Source organism: Phocoena sinus, chromosome 10, assembly GCF_008692025.1.
Source record: "Phocoena sinus isolate mPhoSin1 chromosome 10, mPhoSin1.pri, whole genome shotgun sequence".
NCBI lineage: Eukaryota > Metazoa > Chordata > Mammalia > Artiodactyla > Phocoenidae > Phocoena > Phocoena sinus.
The window spans coordinates 65684836-65698732 of NC_045772.1; positions in this window are offsets into that span (position 1 = coordinate 65684836).

Genomic DNA, 13897 nt, shown 5'->3' on the forward strand with positions numbered 1-13897 from the left:
GTCTCAGTTTCCTTCCTTGGAGAGCATCGTGGGCACTGGCTGCCAGGTTCCTCTGACTCCTCCCTCCAGGCTCCCAGGCTCTACCCCTGTGGCCTTAGCACTCTCCTTTGACAACTTACCCCCAATTCTCCTCTCCCCCCACAGCTGTATTTCATCCACAGTCCATTTACTGTTGAGTCTGCCAACTTTATATTCCCCTGGGAAAAGTACATATACTTCTCTCTTTGTAAAATACATTTTATAGATTAATTTCTTCCTCTTTCTTTGTAAAATTCCTTGGCACGTGAAATGTGTTGAAAAGTACAAGGCTTTTGATCTCCCTTCTGTCTCAAGGAATTAAGATTCCCACAAGACTGCAGATATTTTCCCCAAGCACTCTATGCTTTGGCAAAAACAAGTGGACAAACAAAACAAAAAAAGCACCCTTCTCAGTTAGCTGTGTGATGTATTAGCAATTCTCACTGAAAATGAGACACAAAAATTTCTTCCCCTTTCTTACAAATATGATTTTAAAATCACTTTGAAACTGTTCTTCTCTTTCTTCAGGTGAGATTAGAGTAAGTGTCTTAAAATCTATTTGTACATTTCTGATTACTTGTACCTCAGGTGTTTATGTATATGCCCATATGACCCAATATGTGTATAACTAACACGTTTAATTGGGCCCTTGTTCTTTCTTCATCCACTCAATCACTCTCATTCTTTCATTCAATAAATAATTTTGAATGCCTCCTTTATATTAGACTTTGTGCAAAGTCTACTAAGGGGATACTATGGAATACACACAACCACAGGCTAAAATACTACATTTTTTTTAGCCATCTGAGTATCTGAGTACCACAGGTTGAGTTGTCTAGAAGTAGACTCTGGAGTTTGGAGTATATAGAGATTTTAAGGGATGGATTCCCCTTCCCGGCTGAGGTCCAGTGGTATCTGTACTTTTCTGAGCTTCAGGAGACTGAGTTCTACTATTAGCTCTGTCCCTAACAAGCTGTGTGATCTAGAACAGGTTGCTCCACCTCTCTGGATTCAGTTTTCCAATGTCAAAACCTAGGAAAGAGAAGTTCTACCCGCCATTTCATCAGAAGGGCATAGTAATAATGATGTTACTGCTTACTGCTGTGTGAATACTTCATTACTTGCAGAAATAGAAAATCTGTCTTCATGACATCGATATGCAGTAGGCTGCAAAGGAGATGTAATTCCAATTTTACAAATAAGAAAATAGTTTTAGAGAGCTTCTTAAGAAGCTTACCTAGGTGGTCAATTTTGCCTCAGTGAAATCATCAGACCAGGAATGTAAAATAGCTCTTAAATTCACTCAGGTATCCAATGGTTTTGGAAATAGAATCTTTACTTGGAAGGAAGGAGACTAATATTTATTTTTTTAATTTTTTTAAATTTTTATTTTATTTTTTTTTTGAGACTAATATTTATTGAGTACTTACTCTGAAGCAGCAGTGGTAGGTCATTTTACCTGTATAGTTTCATTATGTGTGACCATGTTTCTGTGTTGCTATGTATTATCCCATTTTACAGATGAGAGAACTGAGGTTCAGTTACATGGCTTGCCCTAGCGAGAAGTGGAGATGGATTTAGCCTTTGTCTTCTCTGACTCCAAAGCACAGAACTGCCAGGGAGTATGGAGTACAACCCTCAATTAGACTTTTCCAGTGGGGCCATCAAAGCGGGCTTCTCTGAAACAAGGGTAGTCTTGACTGGGGTGTTTGTGCTGTCCCAGCCCGATTGTCCCAGTATCCACAAACCTTCTTTCATGAACTGCACATACTGTCTTTATGGAGATTCATGGAAAGCTGTGCTATTGTTACGGTTGATGTTTCAGTGTATCTCTTCTTCAGGCCATATTTCTTCACATGGTAGTCACGTCATTTGAGCAAAGGTATTTAAGCACGCTTATTTATTAATTATGCTCCTTCAGACTGATAAACACAATCTGTTAGACAGGCTTGATCTAAAATTTATTTATTATTGAAATAAAACTGAAATTTCCTGGTTTCCTGGGTTTGCATGAAGTCTCGTGGTGTTGATATATTATCCACTTTAATATTTAAATGTTTAGTTAGGTTCAAAATAAATCATTTTGTCACCCTTCCTAACTCTTACTTTGTCATAAAGTTGGTTTGGCTTACTGGCTGCTTAGATTTCCCTCCACAGCAAATCCTTTTGTAACTCCCTATTTCTTCCCCCAGAGTTAGAAATACGCACGCCGCAAGAGGCTGTGGGGAAAAGCAGTCTGCAGTTCTTGGTAACTTTGCGCAAACCACGAACAGCATCAGAGAACTGAGAAAAGTTCAATCTCATGGGCAGTAAGCATAGTTGTTTATTACTGAATCAGCATTGGGCATAATAGTCCAATAGATATTTTTTAATACTCACTGAATTCTTTTTCATCAAAATCTTGAACTGTTTGATTCACTAAGGAAATATCATATTTAGGAAGTTACGGCTGAATCAGGTTTTCAAATGGACACTTACCTGAAGTTTATTTCCTCTTTAGAAATTTTGAGCTTAGGAAGAAGTTGAGAGGAAATTTGGTTCCATCCTCTTGATAGAGGTCAAAGATGAAGTAACTTGCCTAAGAGAACACAGCTGGCTGGGGCAGAGGAGGAACAAGACAAGGTCTCTTGACTTTTCTTTTTTTTTTTTTTGTATGGGAGTATAGTTCGTTCACAAGGTTGTGTTAGTCTCTACTGTACAGTGAAGTACAGTAGAGTTCCCTCTCTTGACCTTCTGACAGGGCTATTGTTCTTGCTCCAAATGCTGCAAGCTCCCCTGTATAAGAAACAGGATAGGGCTTCCCTGGTGGCACAGTGGTTAAGAATCCATCTGCCAATGCAGGGGACACGGGTTCGAGCCCTGGTCTGGGAAGATCCCACATGCCACGGAGCAACTGAGCCCATGAGCCACAACTGTTGAGCCTGCGCTCTAGAGCCCACAAGCCACAACTATTGAGCCTGTGAGCCACAACTACTGAAGCCTGCGTGCCTAGAGTCCGTGCTCCACAACAAGAGAAGCCACTGCAATGAGAAGCCCACGCACCGCAATGAAAAGTAGCCCCCGCTCCCCGTGACTAGAGAAAGCCCGCGTGCATCAACGAAGACCCAACGCAGCCATAAATAAACAAACAAATAAATAAATAAATCTATTTAAAAAATCATTAAAAAAAAAAACAGGATATTCATATGTTGGTTAACAGAAAGTTACCACTCACTGTGGTGACCTACACATGGGTGACTGATTATGTATTTTTATAATGCTACATACCTACTTATAAAAAATTCAGGCAATATGAATGTGTATAAAAGGATATAAATGTGAAAACCTGCTACTTCCTGGCCTCCTTCAACCTTACTCCCCAGAGTTCACCACCAGTAGCCTGGTCTGTAGCCATCTGGATTTTTCTAGCCATATTTAAAGCCCCTTTCTCCCCCAGAACACACACAGTTTACTTTTAAAAATTAAAATTAAATTGTTTATATATACATAATCTTCTGTAATTTGCTTTTTCAACAAAAAACAGATTGTGGGCTTCTTTCCATGTCATTATACATAGCTGTACCTCCTTCCTTGTGTGGTGCTCCAGTGGATAGAACAGAATACATTTAACCAGCTTTCTACTGATAGGAAACTTTGCCAGTTTTTAAGAATTACAAATCATGACCATGGAATATTACATTAGTGGGTCACAGCACCAACCAGTCTGCCTCTCCCCTCCCCTTGCAGTTGTAGGAGTTCCTTCTCTGCATGTCTGATCGTCATTCAATCTTTGGTCTAATAGTTCCAGGGGCCATTACAGTCAGTACCAGCGTCTGCCTGTCACAGTGCAATGTGCAACTCTAAAATCCCACTGAACATAATTTGTGCTCCTGTAGTGATTCAGAGTTTTGAAGTGCTGCAGTCTCATTATTAAATGGCCATTATTCTGTAGAAATCAGGCAGTGCTGGTTATTAGAGGCTTGGACCGAGAGAACATTAACATCAGTCACCAGCATCCGTACACCTGAAAAACACTGCTGCTATTTCACTGTTTCTTTTTCTTTCTTTCTTTCTTTCTTTCTTTCCCTTTCTTTCTTTCTTTCTTTCTTTCTTTCTTTCTTTCTTTCTTTCTTTCTTTCTTTCTTTCTTTCTTTCTTTCTCTCTCTTTCTCTCTCTTTCCCTCCCTCCCTCTCTCTTTCCCATTCTTTCTTTTTTTCTTTCTTTTTAAATATGAGAATAAAGGACCTTAGTATCTGAGATTAACACACGAAAAATCCTGCATATCATCCCTTATGTCATTCATAATTCAACAGCCATTTCCTGAGTGCCTGCTCCATGCAGGTTCTGATCAGACACCAGGCTTCCATGCACATCACACATGGTTATACCCCAGGTGCTCACAGTACAGACACTGACACTTGAAAAGACAGTGTGTTCTTTGGTAGGTACTGGCTGCTTTGCTAATATTAAAAAAAAAAAAGAAAGGAGAAAACATAAAGCAAAGATGAAGATGGGGAAAGAGGAGAAGTGGGCGGCAGAGGAGAGAATGCCCTTCTGCACCTTGTGTTAAAAATGATCCAAGAAGAAAATTTAGGGGATGCAAACAAATTGTATTTAACACTTTATGAAGCAGGTAGTCTCTGTTCTCAAGGGTCCAGAGAACTAGAAAATGGGGTGGAAGTCGGGAAACTTTTATAGGATAAAGAATAAGTAACAAGGAAGAGAAGAGGAGAAAATGAATAAGGAACAAGGAAATAAATATAGAGCCCAGAGCTGGCTTGGCATGTGGGTATTGGCTGACTGGACAGACTGCATTTCTAGTCAAGTAGAGCCTTTATGGGGACATGACAGTTGGCTGAGCTGTGTTTGGTGATGTAGCATCTGGGCAGGAGCTGTTCCATCCTGGGCCCAGAAAGGTATTTCAACACCTGTATACCCAGAGCAGTGGCTTCACATTTTAGTGGGGATCAGAAACCCTGGGGTGCTTGTATTCAAGCCCTGGCACCTTCTGCCTAAATTATTAGGAAAGAAGGAAGAAAGGATGGATGTGAGGGAGGAAGGAGGGAAGGAGGAAAGAAAAAGAGAGAGAGAGGAAAGAAGGAAGAAAGAAAGAAAATAGGACTTGAACAATCAGTCCTAACAATTCCCTTTTGTCCCCTGTTTCCGCCGCCCCCCAAGCCCCCCACTTTCACTCTCTGGCTCTAACTCTCAAAAGCTTCACAGCTGGGCCCTGAGCGCTCCTCCCCCTCCCCCTCCCCAGTGGCTTCCAGGAGCAACGAGGGGCCACATCTGCCGAAATGTAGTCTCTCTGCTACTCCTAGCCTGCTTTGCTTACTGGACTTCGCGTGTAACATTTCATTTTATCAAGAGTCCCACTGCCCAAGAGCAAAGCAATGCAAACCGAGTCTAACAGCTATTGGCCTGGAGGATGGAGTCGGGCCCCTAGCCTGGCTTCTGAGATGGGTCTCTCTGTCCTCTACTCAAAATCTCCTTCCCCATTCCCTCCAGCTGCTCCTCAGAGGCATCCTCCTCTCTTTGGATCTTCTCTGGGTCTTCACCAAACACGTGCCACCATCCCGCTTTTCCCTGTGACAAGGGCATCTGGTCCCTGAGCCCTCAGCTCAAGTGCCCACCCTGATTCCACCTCCACCCACGCTGGGACCTGCCTCCTGAGAATGGAGCGGTTCCTTCCCGTGGGTGTTGAAACAAAAACAAAACCAGGCCGTGTGGCCTGAGGACGAGGGGCTTGGACTCGGAATTCAGAGCACCTGGGGTGAGCAAACTCTGGGGCTTTGTGGGCCTTTGTTTCCTCACCTGTAACTATTCCCATTTTGCAGCGTTACCGTGAGGATTGAATGAGATAGTTTGTCGAGCATTTAGAACAGCACTTTGTGCTTAGTAAGCACATAAATGTTGGTTGGTATGTGCTTATTTCCTTTATTAGTATGATTAGGATCCCATCTCCTGTCATCCCTTTTTCTTTCCGAGAGCTCTCCATTTATTTATTTATTTATTTATTTATTTATTTTTGGCTGTGTCGGGTCTTCATTGCTGCGTGCGGGCTTTCTCTAGTGGTGAGCGGGGGCTACTCTTCATTGCGGTGCACGGGCTTCTCATTGCGGTGGCTTCTCTTGTTGCGGATCATGGGCTCTAGGCGCGTAGGCTTCAGTAGTTGCGGCTCGCAGGCTCTAGAGCGCAGGCTCAGTAGTTGTGGCGCACGGGCTTAGTTGCTCCGCGGCACGTGGGATCTTCCCGGACCAGGGGTCAAACCCGTGTCCCCTGCATCGGCAGCCAGATTCTTAACCACTGCGCCACCAGGGAAGTCCCTCCTCTCATCTCTTTAAGGACACCCATCCAGCAATCCTTCCCCACATCCTGCCTCACCGATCTGACTCTATATGATCACTTCCATAGGCAAATAGGTTGTTGTTACTCCCACCTTAAAAAACAAACGGAAACAAATTAAAAGGCGCCACCGCACACTTCCCATTTGTAGCAAAGCTCCCTGGGGGTGTTCTCTCTACTCCCGTCTAGATTCTCCTCCCTTACTTCTTTCCTGAGCTCACTCGAATCAGGCTTTTGCTTCCCCTGCTTCACGGAACCAGCTCTTGCCGCCAAGACCGCATTGTCAGTGCAGCGGCCACTGGGAAGTGTCACCCGGCTGTGACACAGCTCTCCCCTCTGTGAACCACTTTTTGGCTAGGATTCTGGGCACCACACTCACCTGATTTTGCTTTTTCCTCAGTTCAGTCTCCCTTGCTGGATCCTCCTTAGTTTTCTGGACTCCTAGACACTGGGATGCCCTGGGACTCAGCCTTTGGCCCTCTTGCCTTTTCCATCTACACTGACTAGTGATCTCATTTGTCATTTGAGATCATCGACCTGCCCACACTCCTAAATTTACATCTCCAGCTTGGACTTTTCTCCTGAATTCCTGACTCAAATAATTATCTGCCCACCTGGCACCTCCCCTTGGATTCTAGCAGGCATCACAAACTTAGCATGTCCAGAACTGAACTCCTAATCCCGCCCCAACTCCCAGCCAGCGTTCCCCGCTGTCCTCCCTGTAGGGTAAGGACGACTCCATCCTTCCACGTCAGGCTGAAAACTTTGGGGTCATGCTTGACCATTCTTTCATCACAAACCTGGTTGCTTGTTCCTTAAAAAAATACGTGCAGAATCTGACCACTTCTCACCGCTACCACTGTTCTCATTCTGGCCCAGGTCACCATCGTCTCTCCTACACACGCAGATTCCTGTAGTCTCCTAACTGGTGCTATGGCTCGGGGATGCTCCATAGTTAAAGGAGAAAGGTTAAATCAGATAGCACCACTCCTCTGTTTTAATCCCTCCAGTAGCTTCCCATGTCATCCTGCGTAGAAGCTACAGTAGATAACAAAGGCCCTGCACAACAGGCCTCCCTCCCAGCCCACTCCCTTGTGGCCTCATGAGTTCTTCGTCAGTCACGTCAAGCACTCTGCGACCTCAGGGCTCTGCACTGGCTGTGCCCTTCACCGGGAGTACTCTCTGCCCAAATATCACATTGCTCTTTCACATCTCCTTCAAGAAATTGCTCAGATGTGTGCTCCTCAGTGAGGTCTTGTTTAGCCACTTTATTTAAAATGACACCGCCTCCCTCAACTGGCACTCTCTTTCCCTGTTTTACATTCCCCTCCTCCATCATACTAACAGTACTTAGCACCATCTAACCGTACTTATTTACTGTATTTCTTGTCAGTGTCTGAATTTGTGTCCCTTTTGTTCACTCTGGCACCTAGAACACTGCCTGGCACACAGTGAGCACTGAATAAATATTTGTAGAATGACGAGTGAATAAATGAATGAGTGAGGAAATGGGTAAAACAGGCAGGTGATTTTGAGGGATGTGATCTTTTGATGACTTGGAGCCTCAGTTTGCTGGTTAAGAAGCTCCGTTGTATTTGTACACATGGAAAAAAAATCAGATTTGGAGGAAGGAGCTACAAGAACTAAACTCACAGGTGGCAAGTCTGTCCTAGACATGTGTTTGTAATGAACCGTACCTGGCCCAGATCCAGCTCCAGCCCCCGGAGGAAGGAGTGCCCTTTCTGGTGCTTCCATCTGTTTAGGAGCCCAAAGAGAGCAGGAGGCTTCTGGATGCATGAAGAACTAGAGCAAAGAGAGCTGCTTATTCTCAAAAGATGCTGATGATTCATCTATATCCATGGTTACCTTGGTCTAAAGAATAAGGAATTATCAGACGCTCTTTTCTTTAGATGATCCTGAAAAACGGCTACAACCCCTTACTTTCTGACTCTGGGTGTTCTGTGGAGGCCATTGCCTCTCCTTGCATTTGCTGTGAGAACTTCCTTCATTTCATCATTTCTCCCTTCAAATTACATGTCTTAAAGGTTACAGACTATCCCTCAATGGTTCTATTTCTGTTGGCTCTTGCCTGAGGGACCTATCTCTTAAAGCGGCGGTCCCCAACATTTTTGGCACCAGGTTTCGTGGAAGCCAATTTTTCCACGGACGGTTCAGGCGGTAATGCGAGCGATGGGGAGCGATGGGGAGCGGCAGATGGAGCTTTGCTCGTGCGCCCCCCCCCCCCCAACTCACCTCCTGCCGTGCAGCCCGGTTCCTAACAGGCCGAGGACTGGTAGCGGTCTGCGGCCCAGGGGTTGGGGACCCCTGTCTTAAAGTCCTAGGGAAATTGTTTCAAAGGTCATGGACACCCTGGCACCTTTCAGCTGAGATCTGGTACCATTCCTCATTGCTCAAATTCAATAAAATGGCAGAAGAATACCTTTTCCCATTGGAACTAGTCTAAAATTTTTCATACTGGTAAGCACTAATCCTTATTGACCTGAAAACTTTAACGAACTCCATAGATGTCTTAGTCCTTTCAGGCTGTTATAACAAAAGCCCATAGACTAGGTGGCTTGTAATCAACATCCATTTATTTTTATAGTTCTGGAGGCTGGAAAGTCCAAGAACAAGGTGCTGGCATGGTTGTGCTCTGGTGAGGGCCCTCTTCCGAGTTCATAGTCAGCTCTTTCTCCCTGTAACCTCATGTGCTGGAAAGGGTGAGGGATCTCTGTGAACCTCTTATATAAAAGCACTAATCACCTCCCAAATACCCCACCTCCTCATACCATCACATTTGGGGGTTAGGATTCAACATATGAATTTTGGGAGTGCACAAAAATTCAGACCAGAACAATAGACATCATCCCATCTGGTTAGACTCAGAGAATATAGGACCCCATTTTTAAAAATGACAACTATTTCATGGACCATAGGCCTTTCACCTCAATGTTACAGCTCTCTTCTCTCTATCCTGCAGTTCTGGGCCTCCGGGGCCAACATTTTATATGAGGAACAAATGAGCTTCATCTTGGCCTGCTCATTCATGGCCACTGTGCACCCTTCACTTCGCTTGAGTTTTTACTGACCTTTTCCTCAAAATGTGGCTCTATGACAGAAGCCAGCTTTGGGTCAGGCTGAATGAGTTCCATATGGATTCATAGTTTTTGATATCCACAGAAGTCATGATTGCTGTTTCAGTGAGGTAGCACCTCTATCATATCACATACTTATCATTTCTTTTTTTGTGATAGGAATAATTAAAATCTAGTCACTCAGCAAGTTTGATATTTATATGACGGTGTTTTGTCTATAATCGCTATGCCGTGCACTAGGTCTCTGGGACTTACTTATCTACTAGTTGCAAATTTGTACCGTTACACAGCATCTCTCCTACTCCCCCACCCTCCAGTCCCCGGTAACCACCATTCTACTCTCTGTTTTTATGAGTTCTGATTTTTTTAGATTCTGCATATAAGTGGTATTACGTGATATTTGTCTTCTCTGTCTGACTTATCTCACAGCATAACGTCTTCAAGCTCCATCCATGTTGTCACAGATGGCAGCATTTCCCTCTTTCTCATGGCTGAATCATATTATATATATATGTATTATATATTATACATTACACGTTCTTTACCATTCATCTATTGATGGACACATGTTGTTTCTGGCTTATCTTTTAATGATTCAGCTAACAATGTCCAGTGGCATAAAGTAGGACTGTGTTCTGCAACCCTCTTTTGCATAAGTTAAGTATGAATGGTTTGAAGCTTACTTTGGTTAATTCAGTTGCCTGTCCATTGGCCATAGAAAATAGTTGAATGAGTTTCTCGCGCTACAATAACATCAATGTCACAACCTGAAAGTGGCCCCTGGGTGACACATCCTGTGATCAGACTGCTAACAGAAAGTCTAGTCTTAGATCAACTATTCTACAATTAAAATGATTATTTTGTGGGTGTTCTCCAAATGTGGTGATTCTAAGTTTAATACTTCCATTCAACCAGCTAATTTATTTTTAGTTATTTAGAGCAGTGGTATCCCAACTGTTTTAATTACATACCTCATTAGTGAAAAAAATGTCAGCATGCTCTCCCAATCTGTGTAGATTTACTTATAAATTCTATACACGTGCTATTATATTGCTATGTTATCTATATTATAAAGCACACATAAAATAGCAATTTAAAAGGATGGGATGAAGATGAAAGGTGACTTTTTTTTCTTAGTTTATTCATTAATGGAACAATGTGATGTTATGACGATGAATGTTCAGGCTGCTTCCTTTTAAAAATGTCTTGCTAATCCTGATGGCTTCATGTTTCCATTAGCTAATATCAAAGGCACAATAAAAACTCAAGGCAAGTCGCATCATTAACGAGAGTGGAGATAAATCCATATTTTAAGTAGTCTTTTTATTAATTTTAAATGTAGAGATTGACTTTTGGTCAGATATGATGAATCCCTGCTTTACCTCATAATGAAGCTCCTAAAAAGTTTGTTCTAAGAATCAGAGCAGTGCAGGCTCTGCCATTTTTTTTTCATATAAATTTATTTATTTATTTTTGGCTGCGGTGGGTCTTCGTTGCTGCACGCAGGCTTTCTCTAGTTGTGGCGAGCAGGGGCTACTCTTCATTGCGGTGTGCGGCCTTCTCACTGCAGTGGCTTCTCTTGTTGCGGAGCACGGGCTTCAGCAGTTGTGGCTTGCGGGCTCTAGAGCGCAGGCTCAGTAGCTGTGGCGCACGGGCTTAGTTGCTCCGCGGCATGTGGGATCTTCCCGGACCAGGGCTCGAACCCGTGTCCCCTGCATTGGGAGGTGGATTCTTAACCACTGGGCCACCAGGGAAGTCCTGCCATTTTGTTTTTGTTGCTTGTGTTTATTACTGACATTTCTTGAATCCTCTCCATTTTAAGAACGTTAGGTTAGTTGAAACTAGACGCTACATTCCATACAGCTGCTTAATTAGGCACATCTGAACTCCAACATGTGGCCATTTGGTGAAAGTGAACAAACATGTGTCAACTCTCTACCTAGGGAACCTCCACTTTTTCCCAAAGACACCCTGAGAACCACAGGGTGGGGGGACCCAGCAGTCAACATCTAGCAAGCTGACCAAGCAGGTGAGGTGTCTGTCTCAGTTGGAATCTTTAAGTGCTATTAAAGCTTGACTCCTTTCATATTGTTACATCTAAATATATTTCTAATATTTTCTGCCTGCATGCCAGTCTTACATGGCCTCTACAGTGCACAGACTCTGCAGAGAGATATCTGCTACTAACTCATCCTGGGAAGTTCACTGGCAATCAGTGCTCATAAATGGATGTTTGAGAGCTGCTTCCCAAACTCCAGGCATTTACATCAGAGCTTCACAAGTCTGTCGTACCTATACATCGTCTGTACTCTTAGTTAATTAACATTGATATCTGTATTAACCTACTTTGAAAACTTAAGTTTATTTAAAAAGGAAACATGTGTCACCGGCATGAATGGAAAAGTGCCTATCGCTTGCCCTTCATCCTGTCTCATAAACCCTGGTTCTTTTCACCACAGCCTGCAAACAGCCCCTGCTGCTGGCCTTGGTGAGCTCTCCACACCCTGCAGCTGAGAGCCCAGAGTGTTCCTTGTTCCTCTCCCTGCAATACCCAGCATTCAGCGTGGTGAGGAGAGACCTGCACAGGAAGTGCATTGCACTGCCACCTGCTGAAGGGCTTCTCAGCAACTGGTCCACAGAGGGTGGGAAGGGTGGATGCATGCTGGCAGCCTTGTACCACCGAAGATCAACTTGGGTATAGTACTTGGATACTATACTTGGGGAAACACATCTCTTTTTGCTTTACTTCTGGGAATTACAGAACCAGATATAAGACTCAAATATGGTCATGGCATTGTCCTTACGGCTTGCATATTTGGGGTGGTGTCTCTTACCACCTCTAACCCTGGGTCTTGATTTTCTACTATCAATTATATTTTTCTTAGTCCTGATTCTTTGTTCTTATTTATGGTATGCTGGTATTTTTACATATGCATTCTTGTAGCAAGCTACCTCAAAGCTTGTGGAACAAGGACAGAAATACATAAACTATCTCACATGACATCCCCTGCCCACAGTGTCATCACTGGTTTCACCTCTAGTGAGGGTATAAGTCTGTGTATCTTATGAATGACAGCACTCAGGACGTGTCAGTGGATGTCTTATTACATTATATCTGCTTTATGACACTTTATGATTTATAAAGTCCACACAGAGACCATCTCATTTAGTCCTCAAGACAACTGAGAAGGACAGGCCAAGAGAATGTGGGAGATGAGCCAGAGGGCCAGTTCCCAGCCTGGGTCTCAAGGTGCCAAGGTCTTTCTCTCTCCCTCCCTCTCCCCCTCCCCCCTTACCTTCTTCGCTCTTTCTCTTACCTGTTCTCTTCCCTCCTCCCCACGCCTCCCCTCCTCTCTTCCTCTATCTCTCCCCTGCCCACCCCTCAGCCCCCTACCATGAGAACAATCCTGGGTGAGCCTACTGAAGGACGAGATTAACTGCATGAAGCTGAAGCCATCCTAGAAACACCAGCCCCCACGTGATCTGCCACCTGACCCCAGAGGGATGAGCACGGCCCAGCTGAGCTCAGTGAAGCCTGTCCCAGATCAGCATCGATTTGCGAGAAATCATAAGTGGTTGCTGTTTTTAGCCACTAAGTTTTGGGGTGTGGTTTGTTGCCACATGGCAATTCGCTAACTGATATAGAGACCCATAGATTTAGGTTATAGGACAGAGGTTGTTGGCGGCAAAGCTAGGAGTGGAATCAAGCTGCTTATTAGTCCCTGTCTAGGAATCGTCTACCATACCAGACTACCGAGTCCATCTACCTGCCTTCCCCTTGATGAGCTGATCCTCTGTCCTCTGAGAAGTAACCTCTGGTGCAACCTACCCCTTCAGGGAGTCAACAAAGGCCACATGGACGCATGGATGACATTCTTATACAAAGGAGATCCATTTAGATTTTGTAAAATGAGTTTCTATTTTAGAAGACATATGAAATAATCTTTGGTTGTTCTGTAACTATCCGGCATCTCCATCTGCCCGTTTCTTGACATAAAATTTTCATAAACCAAATCAAATTAGCTCTATTTGGTTTTTCATCTTAATATATGGCAGTACAATGAAACACTACACACTGTCATCCAGAGGTCATGAGATACATCAGAGTGATTTCCTGATGTCGTTTTGACTCAGGGAATGTTTTGAGGTAGATCCTCCTCCCACCCCACCTTGACTTGATGCTTCACTTCTGACTGTTGTACAAAATGTCAACCTACCGCTTATACTAGGCTTGATTTCTAAGGCCATGCTGATTCACATGCTTTGTAAAATCTCATAGCAATATAGTAAGAAAGGTCACTTAACAATGAGAGAATTAATATGTTTCCTCCCCATGAATGAAGTTTGGTGTACAAAGAAGCAAAAATAGTGCCAGAAATAAGTTACCAGCTTATAAACATGTTTATTAAATGCATCACACTTGGAGCACCAGATGTGAGAAAGACAAAGACTAAATGTCA